At 52.7% G+C, this 21,502-nt stretch overlaps 1 long non-coding RNA gene across 1 annotated transcript; it reads right to left on the bottom strand.

Annotated features, from left to right (window-relative positions):
* Positions 1-3,558: 3,558 nt before the first annotated feature.
* Positions 3,559-20,881, bottom strand: LOC311583799. The gene is made up of 2 exons (XR_014774681.1): positions 20,660-20,881; positions 3,559-4,776 (listed from the first exon to the last, which is right to left on the bottom strand). It is a non-coding gene; the product is annotated as an uncharacterized lncRNA (long non-coding RNA).
* Positions 20,882-21,502: the final 621 nt, after the last annotated feature.

Raw genomic sequence — 21,502 nt, 5'->3', positions numbered from 1 at the left:
GGCCATGTGACTCAGAGAAAGTTCCCATGCCCGTGAACCTCAGCTTCTTATATGTAAGCAATGTGTGTAACAACAGCCCCTGGGCATACATAAGGGAGTTACAACTTACCGTGGCTAAAGACTGATGCTGCATAATAAATGCTGGCTTCATTCTCTGCATATGGGTGATGGGGCCACTATCATCCCAAAAGCAGGGCTTGGCGACGAGTGGTGGAGGTTGAGACTCACCATCCCAACCTTGGTCCTGGAGAATGTCTTTTTTGTTTTGTTTTTTTGAGACAAGTTCTCTCTGTGTAGCCTTGGCTGTCCTGGACTCGCTTTGTAGACCAGGCTAGCCTCGAACTCACATCGATCCGCCTGCCTCTGCCTCCCGAGTGCTGGAATTAAAGTTGTGCACCACCACCGCCTGGCTTGGTCCTAGAGAATGTCAACACAAACTCTAATAAGCAACACATCTAAGCACACTGGCTAAGGAACCCCGAGGCCAGCCTTGAAGGTCGACACAGGGCTGCCCAGTGCCCAAAGACTGAGCCTACAGATGGACAGCACTCATGGACTAGCTGCAACCAAGCCCTTGTTGTTTCCAATGCATTTGGTGTACGTGGCAGGCCTCCAGCACTCTGGGATTTAAGTACAGAAGGAAGCCAGACATAAAACATACTACAGTCTCCAGGGTTGGGGGAGAGCACCCCAGGATAGAGTTCTGGGCGCCTGTGTCAGAGCCCAGCTGTGACTTGTGACTATCCAACAAATATCACCTCTGGTGCAACAGTCGACTTCATCCATTTCTCTCCAGGGCCTTTCAAACCCCACCTCAATCCCTCTCTCCACCCTCTACAGAACCAAGCACTAAGCTTTTACCAGGACACATGCAAGCCTGCGTTTTGCTCTTGGACTTGCTGGTGCCTGGACAGGTGGGAAGTGGGTCTCTGTGTGAAGTGATGGGATCCAAGGCATCTTCCTGTTAGGGACCAACACCCTACACATGTAAATACTGGTTCCAGGCCTCTGCAGATCCAGAAAGGCCAAACCAGAAAGTGCCAATCACCATCATTTTCCAGCACTAGTCCCCCAATGCTGGCTCCTCGTGTGATGCCATCGTGTGACATCTGGTCTGGTTCTGGTAGCTCTAGATCCCGTTTGCCTGTTGGTCTGCCTTGCCATTTTCCTCGGTGTGATGTCTGCTATGCTGGATAGAGAGGCTGCTGGCCGAGAGCGTGAGTGTTAGAGAAGCGCCAGCAGGTCTACGATTCCCAGAAGCCTCTGCCTGGATGCTGTATGTTCTATGGGCTTCTTGGTTCTGTCTCCATCTCTGACCTCTGCCCTTAGGGAGACAGGAAGGCCTAGGCCCTGGAGTTGCTATTTCAGTTCCTCCAGCTCACATGCTGGAGGTTTGGTCTTCAATGTGGCAGAGCTGGGATGTGGTAGGACCTTAAAGGTCCCAGGGGAGAGTGGGTTGGGTCACATGGAGCGTGGCATTCAAAGGAGATTCATAGGAAAGCACCACCAAGCCGGGTGGTGGTGGCGCACGCTTTTAATCCCAGCACTCGGGAGGCAGAGGCAGGTGGATCTCTGTGAGTTCGAAGCCAGCCTGGTCTACAAAGCGAGTCCAGGACAGCCAAGATAACATAGAGAAACCCTGAATTAAAAAAAAAAAAAAAAGAAAAGAAAAGAAAAAGGAAAGGAAAGCACAACCAAGTGAGATGGCCAGTCTCTGCCCTGCCCTCCAGGCTGCCGTCCAACCTTGCCACCTCCTCTTTCTACCCACCACCGTTATGATGCATTGGTCACATCATGGCACAGGCAGAGCTTTAACCACACCACACCACATGCTGGTTAAGTTTCTTCTGTTTGTTTTGTTGTTCTTGTCAACTTAATACAAGCTGGAGTCATCTGGAGAGGGGAGCCTCAGCTGAGGAAACGCCTCTGTCACGATGGTCTATAGACATGTCTGTGTGGAGTTGTCTTGCTTGATGGAAGAGGGCCCAGCTCACCACTCCTGGGCTAGTGGTCCTGAGTGTCCTAAGAAAGCAGGCAGAGTAAGTGAAGGGGAGCAGTCAGCAAGCAGCATCCCTCCGTGGACTCTGCTTCAGGTCCTGCCTCCAGGGTCCTGCCTCGACCTTCTCCCCGGATGTCCCTCGATGACAGATTCTGAAGTAGGATGTGTAAGTCAAACAATCCCTTTTTTCTTTCCAAACTGCCTTTGGTCAGAGTTTAATCACAGAAATAGGAAGCAAACTAGGGGACACACACACATGACCACCAACCTCTTCTCTCTATGAAGTGCCAATCCTCTGGTGTTTTTATCACACCAACAGCTCATGCACGAAAGCATACTATACTGCAGAAGGGGACTCTGTCCCTAAACTCACACGGAGGTTCTAGGGAGGCAAAATTTGCATGAACTGGCTGGGCTAGCGACCTCAGCCAGGGCAGGAGCAACGTGGTGACTATGGTATCCTACAGTAGGACTCATTTCTCGGAAAGGCTCCACAGAACAAAACCCCAAACCCCACAGACCCCCCCACCCCCCTACCCCCTGCGCTCAGAAGTTCATCACTGAAGTGGGTTGAGTCCTTTCCATTGGTTTGAAGAAAAGTAACTTCTCTTGTTTGTTATAGCCACATATGTTATTTGAAGGAATAAAATAATTTAAAACAAGTGGCCCCATGCAGTCTTGGGTTTTATCTTTACCATCACATTTGACGTAATAATTGTACAGCAACACAGGCCCATGAACTTTATACGTCACCTAAGACTTACAAATGCCAATCTTTTATTTAACAATACGTGGAAATTAGATTCTTCATTGAAGCCAGATTCCTGGAACCAGCCTCTCCATTTCTCTCAGACTTGAGGGGCTTAGACAACACAGTCTATTTTCTCTCTGAACTGGTAGCCAGAGGCTGGAAGGTGAGGGCACAGCTGGTCCTTTTAGGGGCTCTGGGACTCTTCTGCCTTACTCCAGCACCCTAGGTCCCCAGCCGTCTTAGGCCTTCCTCACTAAAATGACCCCCTCCGATGTCTACCTCTGTCATCATGAGCCTTCTCTGGACAAGGAGCTCAGCAGTTAAACATGCTTGATACGAACCCCAATGACCTGAGTTTAATGCCCGGAACTACATGATAGAGAGAACCAGCTGGGCAGAGTAGCACAGGCCTCTAATCCCAGCACACAGGAGGCAGAGGCAAGCGGATTGCTGTGGTTTAAGGGCTAGCCTGGGCTACAGAGTAAGTTCTGGGGCAGAGATATATAGTGAGAGGCTATCTCAAAAAGAAAAAAGAGGGGGAGGAAGGAAGAAAAAAGAAAGGACCACCTGCAAGTTATCCTCTGACCTCCACATGTAAATAATAATTTAATTAGTAAATAAACTTGTTACCGCCACCTTTTATTAAGATGGAGAAAAAGCCAGGCCTATAACCTTATCCATGCTGGGATGTGGTGACCCCAGCTGTGGGTCCTGAGTAATGTGTCACAGCTCTTCAGCTCATCACACTCAGTCTGTCCATCCTGCTGGGGACCACACTTGGGGGAAGAAGTGGAGCCACATACTCACCTCGGTGTCTATTTTTCTTTTTATTAATTTCAAGCATGAAATTAAAATTATCGTTTTATTTTATTTTTAAAGAACGCCACATGAAATCTTCATACCTTTTTTCCCCTTTTCTTTTCTTTTCTTTTTTTTAGTCAGAGACTCGTTCTGTAACCCAGGCTGGCTGGCTTCCACACTCACAGGTGAGAGGTTCAGCGAGGCCCCTGCTCCTGCCTCAGAGACCTCAGCCCAGCCCAGTCAGTCCAGAGAAGTGTGACTTGTGGAAGAAGTCTGTGAAACCTAGCTCCATCCTTGTGGAAATGTGCACACATGGTCACCCAAGGCTCTTCTGCCCAGTGGAGTACTACACAGCAATGAAAATGAAAGAATTACACCTCTGTCGGGGTCTGGGGGAATCTTACTCCCAGTACAGTGTGTCCAGAGTCAGGGCAGTTTCTATTTTCCGCTGACAGCAGGCCTGTCTCTGGCTCTCCAAGTCTGGAGAGGTCACCTGTGGGTGGCAGGGCTTACAAGGAAGGGCCTCTGGCCTTCAGAGTTTGTTGGCCTAAAAAAAAAAAAAATTGTCCAGCCAGGCAGTGGTGGCGCACGCCTTTAATCCCAGCCTTTGGGAGGCAGAGGCAGGCGGATCGCTGTGAGTTTGAGGCCAGCCTGGTCTACAAAGCAAGTCCAGGACAGTCAAGGCTACACAGAGAAACCCTATCTCGAAATACCAAAAAGAGAAAGAAAGAAAAAAAAAGAAAGAAAGAAAGAAAAAGAAAAGAAAATCGCCCAGCTCAGGCGTGGACGCCTTTGTATCTGTAGTATTTCAGGTTCAATACTAGTGCTTTCTCTCAAAGTCTGTGGTTCAAACGGTGCTAGACAAGGGAATAACAGACATCCAAGGCAGGACAGCCAGAGCTGCGTCTCCAGCTGACCCAGAAGTGGGAACGTGTATATGCAGATGGTCTAGAATCGAAATAGAATGTAAACAAACTACATTTCCCGGAATCCTTTGCAACATGTGCAACCGTGGAAGGGGTTAAGTTCAGAGGTCATTCTCTGGGTGTTTTGTGTAAGGTTCCAACTCCAGATGGGTGGTGTGTTGGTGTGCTCTTGAATGCAACAGTTAGCATGGCCACATTCTGTGTCTCCTCAGAATTCCTGCTGGAGCCAGCTACAGAGTTCTGGCCTCTGGTCCTTCGGGTGACCCTGGGGTGGTATCATTCACAGTGCCTTTCAGGACCTGAGTGTCAGAAAAGATGAAGAGGGGGTGATGTATGCACGTACCCGGAGGCTTTGAGGGACCCAAATACCTGGCTTGACACCTCAGGCTCTGGCCCCAGATCTAGAAACATCCAGACACTTCCACATCCGTGAGGGGCACCACTGGCCCACCATTCTACCCAGGGCACTTGAAGAGTCTGCCTGGGTGTATCCCTCCAAATGCCCACATGGGCCAGATACCACTGTCCCTGGCTCAGGTGGCCACAAGGAAACTCTCAACCGTGCAGGATGGCGTCAGGTAGTGGGGTCTCTAGGTGGTAGCCCTGTGGTGGTTCTAGATGCCCTATGAAATGGACAGAAAGCAACTTTGTCCCTTTTCTGCTACATGGGAAAGGTGACAGTACCATATAGCACCAGGGCCTGAACCTCCCACTCTCCCAGAACGACACGGAATGCGGTCTGTTTTCAAGTCACCCAGCCAATGACACCACGGTTAGGCTGTGCTGACTGAAGAAAACAGGCCAGGCATGGTGGCCTTTAATCCCAGCACTTAAGAGGCAGAGGCAGGTGGATCTCTGTGAGTTCGAGGCCAGCCTGGTCTACAAAGTGAGTCCAGGACAGCCAAAACTACAAGAGAAACTCTGTCTCAAAAAAAAACAAAAACAAAAACAAACAAACAAAAAAGAAAAGAAAAGAAGGAGGAGGAGGAAGAGGAAGAGAGAAAGGAAGGAAGGAAAGGAAATAGTATGTTAGCCTCCCTAGTTCACCCTGTGTGGGACCAGCTCAAGAAAACAATTTTTGGCTATGCATGGCGGGGGATGGGGGTGCACACCTTTAAACCCAACACTAGGGAGGCAGAAACAGGCAGATCTTTGTACGTTCAAGGCCAGCCTGACCTACATAGCCAGTCCAGATGAGCCAGAGCTATATAGTGAGTCTGTCTCAAAAAAAAAAAAAGATAATTTTATTCCTTTATAATCCTAATAACAAAGCATAGCAAAGTGGATGTGGTATTCAACTTCCACGCACTGTGCGCAGCGCCAGCGACACCCACTCAGGTCTACCTTTGCTCCTTTTTGTGTAGTTCACATTCTCACCCCTCCCATGAGGCTGGGAGTCACCCTGTGTCTTTGGATGGGGCTGGCTTCCATGGCAGTCCAACTGCTGGTCCTGACGTCGTATCCTGTTTGCAAACGTCTCTTGCTGAGAGGGACAGAGGTTCTAGCTTCTTAGGGGGGTGAGGTAGGGAGGGGAAGGGCAGGAATACACACATTCCCCTATCCATACACATGTACATAGGCCTGCAGGATGCAGGAAAGGCATGCAAACACATACACGGACGAGCACACGCATGCTGTGACATCCTTGGTCACCACATGTACAGATTAAGGACTCATCACCCACATACCCTGGGCCCAACTCCTCCAGAACCGTCCAGTGGGAACTGAACTCCTAGCTCCCTTAAAGGTCACACGATAAAAAGCAGTGACTTTGCCTTTAGCTCAGGGGCCCTGGTCTGCATCCTTGCTCCATCACTCCCCTGTGTGAGACGCTGGAGGCCCCACCACCTCCCTCACCTCCTCCTCATCTGTCTGTCAACTGGCCTCTGTCTGCCTATCTGCTGCTCTCGATGACTCCTAGACACACAGTTGCAGTAGCCAAACTGGCCGGATGCCCTCCTCCTCCTCCCGTGGGTCAGCTGTGATGATCCTGGAAAGCCAAGAAAGTGGGCCAAATCCAATTTCAGAAAGGCACAGCGTGCCCAGGGAAGCCTGATCTCAAGTCTTCTGAGTGTCTGTGAGCCGGTCTCCCAAAGAAAAAATCCCACTCTCTGAGGAAAGAAAGCCCGCACGTACGTACGCACGCACGCACACAAAACAAAACAACAAAAAACCCTTTGGAGCGGAAAGGCCAGCCTCTGTCCTGAGGCTTTGGAGCCACAGTGGGCACTATACCTGCCTTCCTGCTGGAGCCACTGGAGATAAGACAGCTCTAGGAACAGGGGCTGGCATCTGACATCTCCATCTCTCCATCTGGAAAGAAATCTCCACAGCAACCAAACAGCTAGGTAGCAGTTAGGATGCAGAGATGCCAGCTTCTACTACAAAGTGCAGGTGGCACAAGTCTTGCACTGGGCACAGCCTAGTGACAAGATACAGAATTCTTCAGCGGAGCTGTCATCCCCATGGCCTGTGTCTTCTGTTCCTGGCTCATCCCTTGGGGGGTTCTGATCAGTTCGGGACCATAATCAAGACCACTTCCTATTCATGATTTCCCAGCAGCAATTCATGTATCTACACCAAACCTTGAAGAATGCATCTGGTAACTCGGCTTAGCATACACGCTGGCGCCGATGAGCGATGAGCGTGTGGAGCTATCAGAGAAATCTGCACCTGAGTCTCCTGGGACCAAACCCTTTGTTTGTCTCCAACCAACCAACATAAGCAACACAGGCCGCAGGCCTCACAGGACCTTCTCTCTGAGCTGAAATCTACAAGCCCTTCACTTAAATTTCTTTGATCCTCAGATATGCCATCTGAGAAAAAAAGAGCACTTACCTCCCAGGGCCACATGGTACTGCCACCTCAGGGCTGCCAGTGACCTACCCTGAAAATGCGTGCGGGTGCACTGCTTGTGTGTCTCAAAAAGGTGGCAAAAAAAAATTGCCTCCCCTCAGCAAGACTGAGGGCCATGCCCAGCCCCAGCCCTGTCTCGGGTTTTGAACGGGTGCTGCAGAAGGAGTGCAGGAGTGTTTTGGAGGCCAAGAGGCTGCGCACATGTGTACCCGTATGTACATGGTATTGTGTGCCCTCCAGCAGACAGGGCCTAGAGGACTTGTTCTCTATCCAACACAGCTCACACCATTGGGTGAGGTGCTCAGGATCCCCGGGCAGGATCCTCAAGTGGAGATAGAAGGTCTGGGATTTTGCCTGACCTGGCCAGCTTGGCTGGGGACCTAGCCCACATTTTTTAAGATCATAGGCTGTGTGGTGGTGGTGGTAGTGGTGGGTGGGTGGGTGGGTGGGAGCGGGGGGTGGGGGAGGTGGGGGCGGTCATCCTTGTGACTAATCTGCCCTCCAGAGACCTTGGACAAACATTTAGACTGGGGACTCCCTCCTCTCCTCTGATATGTCCAAATATTTGTAGCTTGTGGGTTACCCAAGCCACTTCCTGAGAAGCAGGATTTGGGATGATCCTGCACACACAACCCTAAGTCCCTCAGGGTGACGCTGGGGGCCTTCAGTGTGTCTCAAAGGCTCCGGTTCCACATGGGCCACCTGTCCCCAGCATGGTGAGGAAGGGGGGAGGGGGAGGAAGGGGAAGAGGCTGGAGCATCTTTAGTTCAGCCCTGGGACAAATGAGAACCCAAGGCCTGGCCTGGGAGCCAAATTCAAGCCCTCTCCACTGGACCCGATCTCTTGCTGGGGCTCTGGGCACTCATTCATTCCTCCTGGCAGCCCAAAGTTACCCTTTACTCCCTCTCCCTCTCTCCACCCCCTCCTTTCCACCCCCTCTTCTCCTCCGACCCCTCCCTTTGCCATGCTACCCGTGAGGGCTTCTGACTAAGCCATACCCCTAGTATGATAGCCTTGCTTCTGGAGCTCCCTGACTTAACCTGCCACTCCCCAAGGGTCCTGGGAAGAAATCTGACTCCTCTCTCATTTCATAGAGGAGGCTGTTGCAGCACAGAGAGGCTGAGTAACCCACCCAAGGCAGCCCAGCTGTCTACAGACCTGGTCTATTCCTGTGTTGCAGCTGGTGCATCCCTGTGTATAGTCCTCCCAAGGCCTCCCAGCTGCAAGCATGGCTGGCATTTGTCAGAACACCAGTTCCTGGTCCACAGCCGTGCAGCAACTCAGAGGCAAATGCCAGGCCTGTGGTAGGCACAGGCAAAGCCAGAAAGGGCCTAGGAGCTGACTGGTCCTGCCTAGGTCGCCTGGAAAGCCCAGCCTGTACTTAGCTCTCCCGGTAAATAACAGCCCTGGTTTCTGCTAAAAGGATTCATTCCCAGAATGCAGTCATTTCCATCCCCTGCTCCCTACAACCCGTATTTTATGGCTAAATATACGCCATAATGAGGCTCCGGCCTGATAGCGTCGTTAAGGAGATATTTGACCTCGGGTTTAATTGCAGGATGGAAGAAATGGCTGGGGCGCACACAAGGGACCCTGCCAGCGCATTCAGGACGCAGCATCTGGCGTCCCTGGACCAGGAGAAAGTGGAGTGACTGAGAAAGCTGTGCCTGAGGCCAGTGATGCTCTGGCAGGCCCCACCGTGGAATCCCTACACTGGCCGCTTGAGGGCCACCCTAGTCCTGAGGGGGTTCAAACTCTTAGACCCCCCTTTATGCCTGACTGGTCTCTCCAAAGCTCCCTGGTTGGTGGAAAAAAAAATAATGCCACAGCACCCAAGGAGCAAAGGGAAAGGCTGTCCGTCTTGTGAGACAGGCCTTACACCAACACTGCTGGGGCACAGTTAGTAGACCGCACCTGCTACTGGTCAATGCCCACTGAGTTAGGATCACAGCCTGGCAGGAGAACGGGGGGGGGGGGGGGTGGTTTGGAGCTGTAACCTTACCAGCCTCAGGGGACTCCAAGGCCTGCAGCCCCAGGAGGGCTCCCCCTTCCAGACCCCAACCCCTTACTCCGAACCTCTGCACGACTGGATTCTTCTCTAGGCTGCTCAGTGTCAATGCTCCAGAGCCTGTCATGCGGGTGTCAGTGAGTACACCAGTTTGAAGAATGCCTTTGAGAGACGGCTGGCTGCCAATAACTGACTTATGCCAGCTTTGTTCTGTTTTGGTGGGTTAGGGGCCATGCCTATGGGGGAAGGTCAAGGCGCTGTTGGTCCCCCAATACAACCACACACCAAACTTGCCACCCACGATCTTTTAGTGACTAATTAAGACAAGCCCAGTAAGCTGGGCTTTGTGGAGTACACCTTCTGAGTTTGGGGCCAACCTGGCCTACAGAGTAAGTTCCAGGATTTGGGGGGGGGATGTTAACTAAGAGAAACACTGTTTCAAAAAGCAAAGCAAACACAACAAAAGAAGAGCCTTCGCTGGCTCCATTACAGAAAGTAGGGACACTGAGGGGCCAGCCATCCCCCTACCCCCCCCAGATCAGCACTCAGCCCTGAGGCAGCTGAGCAGAGGAGCCAGGGTCCTCAAGTGTTTCTTATGAGTGTGTGACCCAGCTGGATGCCTAGCCCATAATCCCAGCCTTCAGAAACTGAGGCAGGAGACGCCAGGTTAGTTTAAAACCAGTGCTCAGGGCCCAGTTAGGCTGTAAAGAGAGAGACCCTGTCTCAAAAGTAAATATATAAATGCATCTTTAAAGCCAAACCTCTCTCCCCTTGAGCACTTCACCCAAGGACAAGCTCACAGCAGAACTTCTTATGGGTGGGGGTGGGGGTGGGGGTGTCCCTCTCCCCCCTCCTCTGGGAGGTTGTCTCCTTAACTGGGTGGGCCTCTTCTCCCTCAGGGTAAGTTGCTAAAGTTATGTAGACATGTTTACAGTTGGGAAGAAGCAAGGGCCCCAAATGAGGAGGATATTGTGGTACCCCCAAATTGGCCCCGAGGTCCAGCTCTCTTAGGTGGGAAGCCAGCTGGGCACCTCCTCCCTGCACCCGCAGCACAGCTGAACTAAGGCCTCTGTGCAGCCGCGGAAATGTGCCCGATAACCCTAGCTGCCCAGTCCAGTGTCTTCCAGGAAAAGATTAGACAAGGCTCAGAGCTGGGTGAAGAGTCCCTGAGTGGGTCTGGCTTCATGCGGTGGTCAAGCTGCTGGGAACACCTCCAAAAACTGGTCAGCCCTCTGTCACACAAGCACCCCCTTCTTTCCTACCCAGCTAGACCACCACCCACCTCCTGGAGGAAGCCTGCTGCTCCTATTCTGATTCTTCTATCCTGAGATCTCCTTTACAGAAGAAAAGTGTGTGTGAGGAGGGGATGGAAGTCGGCTTTCCCACAGGTGGGGGAGGGCAGGGTTGAAATGGTTGATGAAAAGGGGGGGGGAAGGTTGCCTGAAAATGCCCCCCACCCTGGTCTGTGTTTGGGAAGACCAACTGCTCTGGGCGAGGGAGGCGGCTGGGTGGGGAACAGAAATCAAACCCCTGGCGAATTCTGTTAAGAAAAGAAAAGGAAAGTTGGGTGTGGAAGGCTTATCTCCCCTCCCGGGGCACTTTTGGAAGGAGCCCTTTGGGCCCTTTGGGCCCTTAATGAGCCCTCTCTCCTCTGCAAACCAAATTGCTTTACTGCTCTGACAGACAACAGTTTTCCAGCCTGGAGAGCTGAAGGGGTTGGAGGGGGGGTGGTTCTTGCACCCCATGCTGGGGTGGGGTTCTCCCGCTAAGTCTCTGGATGCAAAGAGCCCTTTCAGTGTAGAGTCCCCAGCGGGCCCCTGACTCGAATCGTGAATCGCAGGGCTGTTTGTAACCCCATCCTTTTTCCATTAACGTAAACACCACTTGAGCAAAAATATACAAGGCCACCTACTTCGCTGGGAAGATGGACCAGCACCCACCGGCCTCGCCCGGCCCGGCCCGGCCCAAGGGCTTCTAACTAGGCAGCGCTTGGGGATGCTGGTTTCCCGTCACCAGTCCACCGCACCTCAGAGGGCTTTGGTGCCTAAGGCTGCAGCCTCAACCCCACTGGCTGGCGGTGTCCCCGGTGGCTGCACGCGGAGTTGTCGGCTCAAATTCCTAGTTAAGCTGCTTGCTGATAACGCTCTGCCTAGGCTAGCCAGCTTCTCTCTACCTGCCCGCCAGGGCGCTCCCTGCTCTGCCGCACAGGCCCTGGTGCGGCCCGCCTTGTGCTAATTGAGTTGGAGCCGACCAGACTTTGTTTCTGCTGGATGCCGAGGGGGAAGGGGTTGAGGATAAGGCCAGCCTGGGACCGCTGCTTGGCATTGTCGATTAGGCCTTTTGGTGGAGTCAGATTAAATGTATTCGTGGGTTAAAGGTGTCTCTGCAGTCCTGGGTAACTGACCACTGCCGTTTAGTGGCTGTAAGGCTTCCATTTGGACCCCGTGATCGCCGGAATTGAACATTGAAAAACACTGAAAAATCAACCAGACCAGGTTGGTTCCAGGACAGGTCTACAGGCAGGTGGAGTCGGAAGCTGGCCTTGCCAGCCGCTCAGGCTAAGCCTTGATTTAACAACACCCTTCTTAGCCTGACCTCTAAGAATATTTTCATTACTGGAACCACTGTTTTCCCAGTTTAAGAACACAACTTGGTTTTTTTTTTTCATGGGCAAAATCAGATGCAAACACACGCAATTCACAAACACAGTCACCTCACCTCACCTCAGAGGCAGCCTGGGGTGCAGAGTCCCAGCCCCTAGCTCACTCTTCCCCTCCTGGCCCCAGGATTGAGAAGGCATTTACCGAGGTACTCAGACCACGGCTGGCCAAAGGTGCCGAACCCGCCCTAAGCCCAATGGGGTTAGGCTCGCATTAGGAAAGAGCCCCGACCAGTTCCCCAACAGAACGGTGGGATTTGGGGCCCCAGGGTCCTTCCCCAGCGTGCACTCCTCCCCCGGCTGGTGGAGGGAAAATAAACACCGAGTTCACAAAATCAGGACCCGTCATTAGTCCAACCGCAGTAAAAGAACTGTTCTCTCTACACAGAGCAAAGGGGACCAAGCCCGGGACTGCCAGGGACCCTCCTGCCGCCTTGCCCCAGGGGACTCCCACTACAGCTGGGGCCACTGGGCCAGAACCGAGAGGCTTGGTTTGCTACTACCGGCACTTTCTATGCTTCCTCGATCATCCAGATCAACGATGCGCTGCCGCTGCCGAAAAGCCAGCCAGAGATTTTTTTTTTCCTCCTGAGAGACTACGATAGGAAAAAAAAAGTTCCAGATAGACTCACAGAATCCAGTGGGTCTCAACTGCTTAAAAAGAAGAGAAAACTTAGGAGCAGGTAGGAGGCGGCCAAGGGCACGCTCACCTCAGTAGGAAGGGACTTGGAAAGCCCGCAGAAAACAGGCTGTGCAGGGAGGGAGGGAGGGAGAGAACGCTCCTTCAAGCCCACGAAAGAGTGAATTCGATTCCTAATTAGGTTGGTTTTCATGGTGAATTAAATAGGTCTCAGCCCAATTTGCAGGAAAAATAATGACCCGCTCAGAGGGCAGCGGCAGAAGACTGTCTTCGGTTCTTCATAGAGAGAAGGGAGGCAGGCGAGAGGGAAGATGAAAAATGGAACTGACCTAGGGATATAACGAAGTATTTGAAATATGTTTGGGTTTATGTTTTTAAAAAAAAAAAACCAGCTAATTGTGAACATCCTCCCATGCCAGGGACAGACTGTTTGCAGGCAATTAATTGAGAACTACTGAGAACACAGGGTGAGAGGAAGCTCCCCAGTGCTTGGGGTGGAGAACCAAGTACGAGTGATGCGGGGGAAATTCCTTTCAAAACGAACGCGCACTAGATGCTGCAAGTGATCAAACTCGCCAAGAACTAGAGGCGCCTCTGCACTCTGAGAAAATAAATTTGAAAATAAAAGGACCAGAAAGCTTGACCACCCTGCTGCTAGGTTTGATTCCTTTTGTTTTGTTGCTCAATGTGCAGGGTGCAAAGTGTCTGGCTAGGCTGGTGGTGGTGGTGGTGGTGGTAAATATTGCTGGCTGGAAACCCCGTGAAAGTTGAGTGGGTAGCAAAAATAATAATAATAATAACAGCTCTAAGGGGGGGGAAAGAAGGAGAGGAGGGGGAGAGAGGGGAAGGGGAGACAGAGACAGAGAGGGGGGGGGATGAAGGGAGGGAATCTCAAATTGCAAGGGACTAAGGGGCTCTCTGGGTGTTCCACAAAGGCCCTAGGTAGAGAACCTGAGCCATAGGCAGCTTCTCCCAGGTCTGTTTATCAAGGGAGTTGGAAGCTCTGGCCTCCAAAAATGCTAAGCCTGTGTTCCTTTGGCGGCGGTGGTGGCAGCTGCGGCGGCCCCTTTGCTCAAAAGCCCGTCTCTCAAAAAGTTCATACCTTGACAGAAGCCTCAGTAATTATTCTCTCTTAACTCCCCAGAAAGGAGGAGGGGGCAGAGGATGAGTGAGTGAGTCACCTACTGAGCAAGACTGCAGCTCTGAGGACTCAGCTGCTCCAGAGGTGGTCAGCCAGCCCCACCTCACCCCGTCCCTGGCACTTCTGAGAAACCCGGCTGGAGGGAGCAGTGCCGGGAAACTGTTTGCTCCCCTAGCCTGCTAATTCTACTCTCCCGCCAAGTAAGGAGGAGAAGGGAGCTAGCAGGCAGCAGCAGAACAGGCCAGGGTGGTCTGGAGCTGTGCTTTGGTTTAGCAGGATGGTAGATTGTCTGGGGGCTGGTAGCGCACGCCTTTAATACCAGCACTCACTCAGGAGGCAGAGGCTGGCGGATCGCTGAGTTTGAGGTCAGCCTGGTCTACAGAGAGAGTTCCAGGACAGCCATGACTACACAGAGAAATCCCGACACAAAAACCAAAAAACAAAACAGCAACAAAAACAAAGAAAAGAAAAAAAGGGCAGCGGGGGAAGTGTGGTAGAAAGCTGGTATTTGACATCAAGCTTGCGCATGCCTCCCAGGGCTTCCTCCCAGGTGCCTGGCAGGGCTGAAAGAATGTACAAATCCATCCAGAAAGGAAGCCCCTTCAAACAGCTCTCAGGGTACTGAAATCTTCCTGCTCACCCCGCCCCCCACCCCAGCTTCGCTGTTCCGGCTCTGAAGTGAGCTCAACACTAGCAGGTGCTCAGAATTTTCTCCAGGCTGTCACCCTGCAGTCTTCAGGGCAGCCCTGAAGAGAAGCCACAGTGATTCCGCTAGCCTCTGAAAGGGACAGGGAGCCCCTGCTCTAAGAGAACACCTCACCAGAGTCGGGGAGCTCACCCAGAGACCACACTAGATCTGTAGACCACCGCAGCACCTGAGCTGGCACCACCTTCCCTGTGTGGGAAGTGCCCTGTGCTGTCTAAGGCCCCACACTCTCCTCTCAGAAACCAGGCAATGTCCCCCGTGAGCCCCGTTCACCTGTCTCCCTACCCCAATGCTCCTTCCCAGCAGCGTCACAGATTTTTGAGGGGCTGCCTCAAAGAGGGGGGGGTCGATGTTAGACCTCAACCTTGAGCCTTGTAAACAGCAAGGCTCCAAGGATCTCTGCACCTGAGGGGTGGGAAGCAGAGAACAACCCCACCCAGCAATTACCAGCATATCTGATCCTCCCAACCACACAAAAAAGAGATTGGTTCCTTATTCTTGTTTGCACAGAGAGGCTGAGCCACTGGCTCTGAGCCACAGAGCAGTGGATCCAAATCTTAACCGTAAATCGTAAATTGTTACTACGGGCCCAAGTGGTTATGTTTGTTTGTTCATTTAACAATTTGGCATGGTTTGAATTTACAGTGTCTTTCCTTCCGGACCCACCAGGCTCCTACAGAACACTATAGTTCTGGTGTTTTCCTTCTTATCCAAGGGTCAGCTCAGGGATGAGTAGAGATATGACCCTGCTGGCGAGATGAGGAAACTGAGGCACCAGGAAACTGAAGCAAGTGCCTGGGCAGTCCTGTAATTTTTCTTTCTGGGGTCCTCTCTGTGTGCCAACAGTGGGTGCTCAGCAGAGCAAAGTTTCTCATTAACACACATGCACTCGCACATAAATGTGTCCACAAGAATGTGTACGCATGCACAGGCACAGAGATGCACATAAGTACAGGTATAAGACAGTCTGTGTCTGTCTGTCTGTCTGTCTGTCTCTCTCTCATACAGTATATATCTTTTTCCTCAGGGCCCATCCTCCAGCAGACACAGAGTCTTCCTGAAGGTTCTTGGTAAGTCTGGGCTTCAAGCCTTACTCTCTGCTGTCTACTCTAGGTGAGCCCTAGTCCTCCCCATCTCAGGAAGAGCCCCCTCTCTCTCCCAAGTCCCTGTCTGGAGCAAGCACCCCAAGTCTCTCCAAGCTCTCCAAGTGTGTCCTACTAACTTCTCGCCCCAATTTTCTTTTCTTCCTCAAAATCACGAAAATTCTCCTGCCTTGGCCTTCTGGGGTTGCAGGTGGCAGTCATCACTACCTCCATCCTGTTTTCAACCTCATTTCTTCTTTGATTCCCTTGAAACTTCCATCCTCCCCTAACTACCAGTTCATGCTTTTAACCTGAATGCACAAAGCAAGTCTGACCACAAGGCCAAATGTAGATCCTTTCAACCCGGCTTGGACAAAAAAAAAAAAAAAAAAGTGGGGGGCGGGGGAGGAGGGGAATCCACACTGTAGCTGTGTCCCCAACTTTCTCAGCTAAGCCTGGGCTGACAGGAGAGCTCCCTCCTCTCTCGAGGACCTACTAGGAGTTTCTCTCCCCAAAGGCAGTCTCCACCATTTTTAAGGCCCTCTAAGGGGTGCTGATGGGACAAGCTGGTGAGTGTGCTGATGCTGCCACTGGCTGTAGGCTCCTCAGGAGCGAGACCAGCGCGCCAGCCTGTTGCTGGCTGCAAATTGCTGGTTTTTAAGAAACAAATCTGAGCCTGTTTCCCTGCCTGAGTGTTTTAGCTCAGGGCTGAGGCCTCTCTGGATGAACCCTCTCCCCTCAGGGTGTTCCTGCAGACTGTGTGTGCATGGGGATGCTCTGTCTTACTGTATCAATCTTAACCCAGAACAACATAAAAATAAAAAGATCTGGCTCTTGACATTTAGTGTGTGTTTTGGAAGCTTCTTCTTCCTCCTCTCCCCTTGTCCTTCACCTCCATCCTGCTTTCTCCTCTAGGAACCTCCTAATCCCTCTGCATCCTCACCTCTGCTCAGATCCCTCTTCAAACCCCCACCACCACCTTGGTGGCCTCAGTGTCTGTCTGTCTGTCTGTCTGTCTGTCTGTCTGTCTCTCTCTCTCTCTCTCTCTCTCTCTCTCACACACACACACACACACACACGCACACACACTTTTCTATCATTCTAACTACAGCCAAAATAAAAACATTTGGAAATAGTTGTGGTGCCTCTGTAGGAAGAAAAGCTGCCTGCCTAGGAACCAGGGTTCAGAACCTAGGCTTCAGGAAACTGTGCCACTGGAAGCTGGAACTGGCTCCTTCCTGCAGTAACGGGATCTGGTCATCTGGGAAAGCTCCGCCGTCTCTCAGGGAAGAATTGTGCATCCCAGGGCTGCACTGCCATCAAATATTTCACTGAAGGACGTCATGGAAAATGACGGGGATAGAAGGGCCAGGGAAGAAGCAAGCTGACTTTATTCATTTATTTACTTGTTTAGACAGAACCTCCTGTAGCCCAGGCTACCCTCAAACTCACTGTGTAGCTCAGAGTGACCTTGAAGAACTTTTTCTTCCTTTTTTTTGGGAGACAAGATTTTTCTGTATAGCCTTGGCTGTCCTGGACTCCCTTTGTAGACCAGGCTCGCCTCTAACTCAGTGATCTGCCTGCCTCTGCTTCCCAAGTGAGCCACCACACGCAGGCTGACCTTGAACTTTCTGTCTCAACCTCCCAAGTGAGAGGGTGACAGGCTTGTACCATGCCTGGATTTATCTGGTTCTGGGTATTGAACCCAGGGCTTTGTGCGCGTTAAGCAACCGATTTTGTTGCTGTTGTTTCAGTTTGGTTGGTTGGTTTTTGTTGTTTTACCAATTATGCTACCTCCGCAGTCTTTAAAAAAAAAAACTAAATTATTAACCTATTCTCAAGGTAGAGAGCACTGGGAAGATATAGGTTCTAGAAGCTGGCGATGGCCCTAGGCTGATAGGCTCTCTGCTCTCCTCACCCCCTTCAGCCAGAGAGCAAGTCTCTAGATGCTTGGCTAGGGACAACTCCCAGCAGAACCCTCTCCTTACTTTGATGCAGACTCTAATAGGAGTGGCTGCCTCCTGTTTCAAAGGCACCAGATAGCACACACCTGACAGAAACCACACTGGCAGCGGCACTCAGCGCTCCTTACATCCCAGAGTCCTTTCTCTGTGGCCTGCAGAGCCACAGCCTTCTGCCTCCTGGGCATCTATTTAGAACATTTGGCTTGTAACACTGGGTCCTGTCCACATCTCTCCACTGAGCTTAAAGCAGTTACACCTTGCAGGCTCATCTCACACTCAAAGCACTCTGCATTCGTAACAGGGTGTGTTTTCTGTGTTGTTCTTCCTTTGGGGGGGGAGGGTCTCAGATATCCCAGGCTGCTCCTGAACTTGCTAAATTCAAGGATGACCTTGAACTTGTGATCTTCCTGCCTCCACAACCAGACCCCTGGACTTACTGTCCACTGCTGCTCCGCTTTTTACCAGAGGGGGTGTGTGTGTGTGTGTGTGTGTGTGTGTGTGTGTGTGTGTGTGTGTGTGTGTGTGTGTGTAACTCAGAGTTCCTGTACACTCTTCGGTCATTCCATCAGCTCGGCGGGTGAATAGATGAAAAGGGAGCCCTGCCCAGTTAGAATCTTCAAATATTCATTGCACATGGCATGGCGAAGCCACTACACCAGACTCAGGTTCTCCAGTCGAGGGCAGGGCTGAATGCATAGCATTCGTTTGTTCATCTTTCGTCCCTCTACATCCACCTCCTACTCTCCAGTTTCCAGGGCAGTCCTTGGTGCCTGCCCGACTCGCGCACTTTGCCTACTCCGCAGCCTCATTAGTCAGGCGGCACCCTGGGTCCCGGAGCCCAAAGGCTGAGTTGTCCACCTCACCTTCCCACCCCTCTCCATTCCTGCACTTCGGCCCTCGTCCCCGCAATCCCTCCCGATATTCGGGAGGATGCGCAGTCCCGCGTGGGGTCGGAGCCACGTTAATGCGCAGCAGGGCGGCCGGCGGCGCCCGCGGCCCGACGGCCGAAGCAGGATCTGGTTCCGCGCTCGGGTTTCGCCGGGCGCACTCTCAGCCGGCGGCTTCACTTAAGCAATTAGCCAGCGCAGATACCTGGGGCCCAGAGAGTGGGGGCGTCCTCTCCGAAATGTGGAGATTCCTGGGGCCAGTTCTGAGCGCAGGGATTTGATCTGAGACGGCGAGGGAGTCGTGTGGATTTTTCAGCGGAAAGCTAGTACTTTCCTACCGACCCCAGACACTGCCTCCCTGGGGCTGCGCTCCTGAGCCATTTGTTTGACAACATCCGTCCCTGTAGTCCGGGTCTCATTGCAGTCACAACCCTAAGAAGTGGGGGCTGCAGTTGGAGCCGCGTTTAAGGGAAGGAATTTGGTACAATGAAAAATAAATAAATAAATAAATCTGACCTAGGCAGTGAGTAAGCATCCAAATTTGTGAGTTCAAGTCCTACCCTGGGAATATTGGGGGAGGGAGGCACCATAACCCTGCTCCTACAGTCAGACTCAAACCTGTTCCCAAAATGACCCAGAGATTGGCATGGTCTCCCTAGTCCATCTAATAGGGACCCGTGGCCCAGATGACACTTTACTTTATAAAAGTGTTAATTGACGATGGTGAGACATACTGGTCCAGCAAGGGGAGCCACTTATAGACCCTACCTCTGAACCTCCGTTTCTTCTCTTCAAATGTGGGAGATTTGGGAAAACGGCAGAGTACCTGAGAGCTACCTTTTCTCGGGGACTCATAGGCAAGCCCCCTCATTGCTGTAACTGCAGTTTAACTGCGTAGGGGCACTCCAAGCTATAGGACCAAGCTCTCAGGCGTCCTACCCACTTGGGTGCCCACTTTCACCTCCCTCCTCAGTGGAAAGTAGGAATTGGGGTGACCCTCCTACTGTTGGGCGCACTGTCTTCCCTGTCACGGTGACTGGTCCCACCCTAACAGGCGGCTTCAAGGTGTAGGCCTGAGGACTGAGGAGCAAGTGGAACCCCGACTTCAGTTTCCGCCTCTGGAAAAGAAACAACCTCACCACAAAACCCGAGGAGCCTCCAAGAAAGGACAGTGGTTTGTGGGTGATCAGGAACGGGGGAGGGGGGGACAGATCTGGAGATAGCCTATGGGCCCCTCAATTTGGAGGCACCCTTGACCACTATCCCCCTGGATTGGGGGAATGCAAAACGAAGCCTGTGTTGGCTCTGAATCTGGATGCCATCCTCAGCTCACCTCTGCTAAAGGCCAGATATGTAAGCACCCTTCTGGAAATTTCTTTGCCTGCGGTACAGCCCAGAGTCCTTGGGCCTAGAGTTGCCAGTGGAGAGAAAGATGGAAAGAAAAACAAAAGAATGGGGAGGAAGGAAAAGGAAAAAAAGAAAGTTAAAAAAAAAAGAAAAAAGAAAAAAAATTGAGAGTACGGAAATCCCTGGCTTGGAGTGGAGGGGTGGGCCCTGGCCTACGGGGCCCATTCCTGTGATTGTGTGGTTATGCGTGGGAGAAGGCACAGACCAGCAGCGTGCAGGCTACATGCGGTGTGTCCTCCCTGGGGTGGGGCCCCTGAACTGTACAAAAGTCCCCTGAGAAGGCACAGGCCAGTCTGTGGATGGTGCTGAGGGATGCTGGCTAGGCCTACTGTATGACGCAGAAGCCGGCCTGACAGGGCGTCTATGGGAAGGAACACATAACCGCACAAATGCGCTCAAGTCCTCCTCCGTCCATTTCCCTTAGTTGGGCCACAGAATTCTCAAGCGGGTCCTGGAGAAAAGTCCCGGGGTAGCGACCGTCGCCTACTGCGAACCCGGCCCTGCCAAAAGAGGCAGCGGCAGCGCAGCATCCTAAGTCAGCAAGCCCCCAGCCCCTCACACAGATGTGCCAGGCGCCTGGTAGGCGACAAGGCGCCTTCGGCCAAAGCTAAAGGCGTGGGGGTGGGGAGAAGATGGGGGACCAGAAATCCAAAGAAACTTGAGGCCCGTAGGCTTTGAAGGAGACCGGCACACTTCTCTCCCTGCAGCTCGCGCTAAAGTGCAGCCGGTTGGCTCCACGGTGACTCGCGCCAACTAGCGAAAACGTCCCCCGTCACCTCCCTGTCAGCAGGAACCCGCGCGCGCTTTTGGGCTGCGGGAGGCTCGCACTCACCTGGTTTCAGGCGCGCAGAGTCCAGCCGGGTTCGTGAGCGGTCCTGCACCCCGCACCATCTTTACACCGCCCCGACCCCGCAGCCACGGCTGCTCTCTGTCGCGCTCCCCGCCTGCGCCACCCGCTTTCCGGAACCCGGCCTGGCGCGGAGTGTCGGAGGCCCCGCGGCGGCGGCAGGCCGAGCCCATAGGGGCATCAGGCCAACTCCCCCCGCGCCCGCAGGCTTCTCTACTCTTATTATTAAAGGATCCCCCGGAACGTGTTTACGTTGAGCCTTGTAAACTTCCTGCCCGGGACTTTGCCATCTCTCAGGAAATCAGAACCTGCGCTTGTAAAAGGGGACTCGGGGCCGCGGGGCCAACTAAGCGGATTTCAGAGTTAAGCGTGGGGGGAGGGGGCTCCGAGGAGACTTTTCCGTGTGAGTTCAGATCTGATAGTGAGCTCTGTGTGTGTGTGTGTGTGATCGCAATGGCTGCTCCCTGTGGGACCCTGGGGTACGTGAGTAGGGCGCGCACTGAATGCAAGTTTACACGTCTGAGTTGGTTATTTGCTTGGGGCATCACTGCGTGAGCGCTCCAGGAGCGCGTTAATGCACGCGTGTGCGCGCCTTTATGAATGAGTGATCGGGCCCGCCTGCTTTGGGAACCTGTGCGTTTCGTGGCGCAGCAGGAACTGAAGCCACTCTCGGGGTCCCGCTTGCAGCGCTGGAGACAAAGCGCCCGCTAAGCGGCCTGCGGTTTCGTTTTCCGCCCGCGCTGGGCTGGCGGGAGCAGTAGCTGCTGCAAGGCTGAGAGAGTTAGAAGACCGCGGGGCGCCGGCGCAGCGCTTCCCAAGGCGGAGAGT

Source organism: Acomys minous (genome assembly GCF_964271855.1).
Source record: "Acomys minous genome assembly, chromosome: 14".
Classification (NCBI taxonomy): Eukaryota; Metazoa; Chordata; class Mammalia; order Rodentia; family Muridae; genus Acomys; species Acomys minous.
The sequence above is the reverse complement of the archived record's forward strand: the minus strand, read 5'-3'. Positions and strand labels throughout refer to the sequence as shown.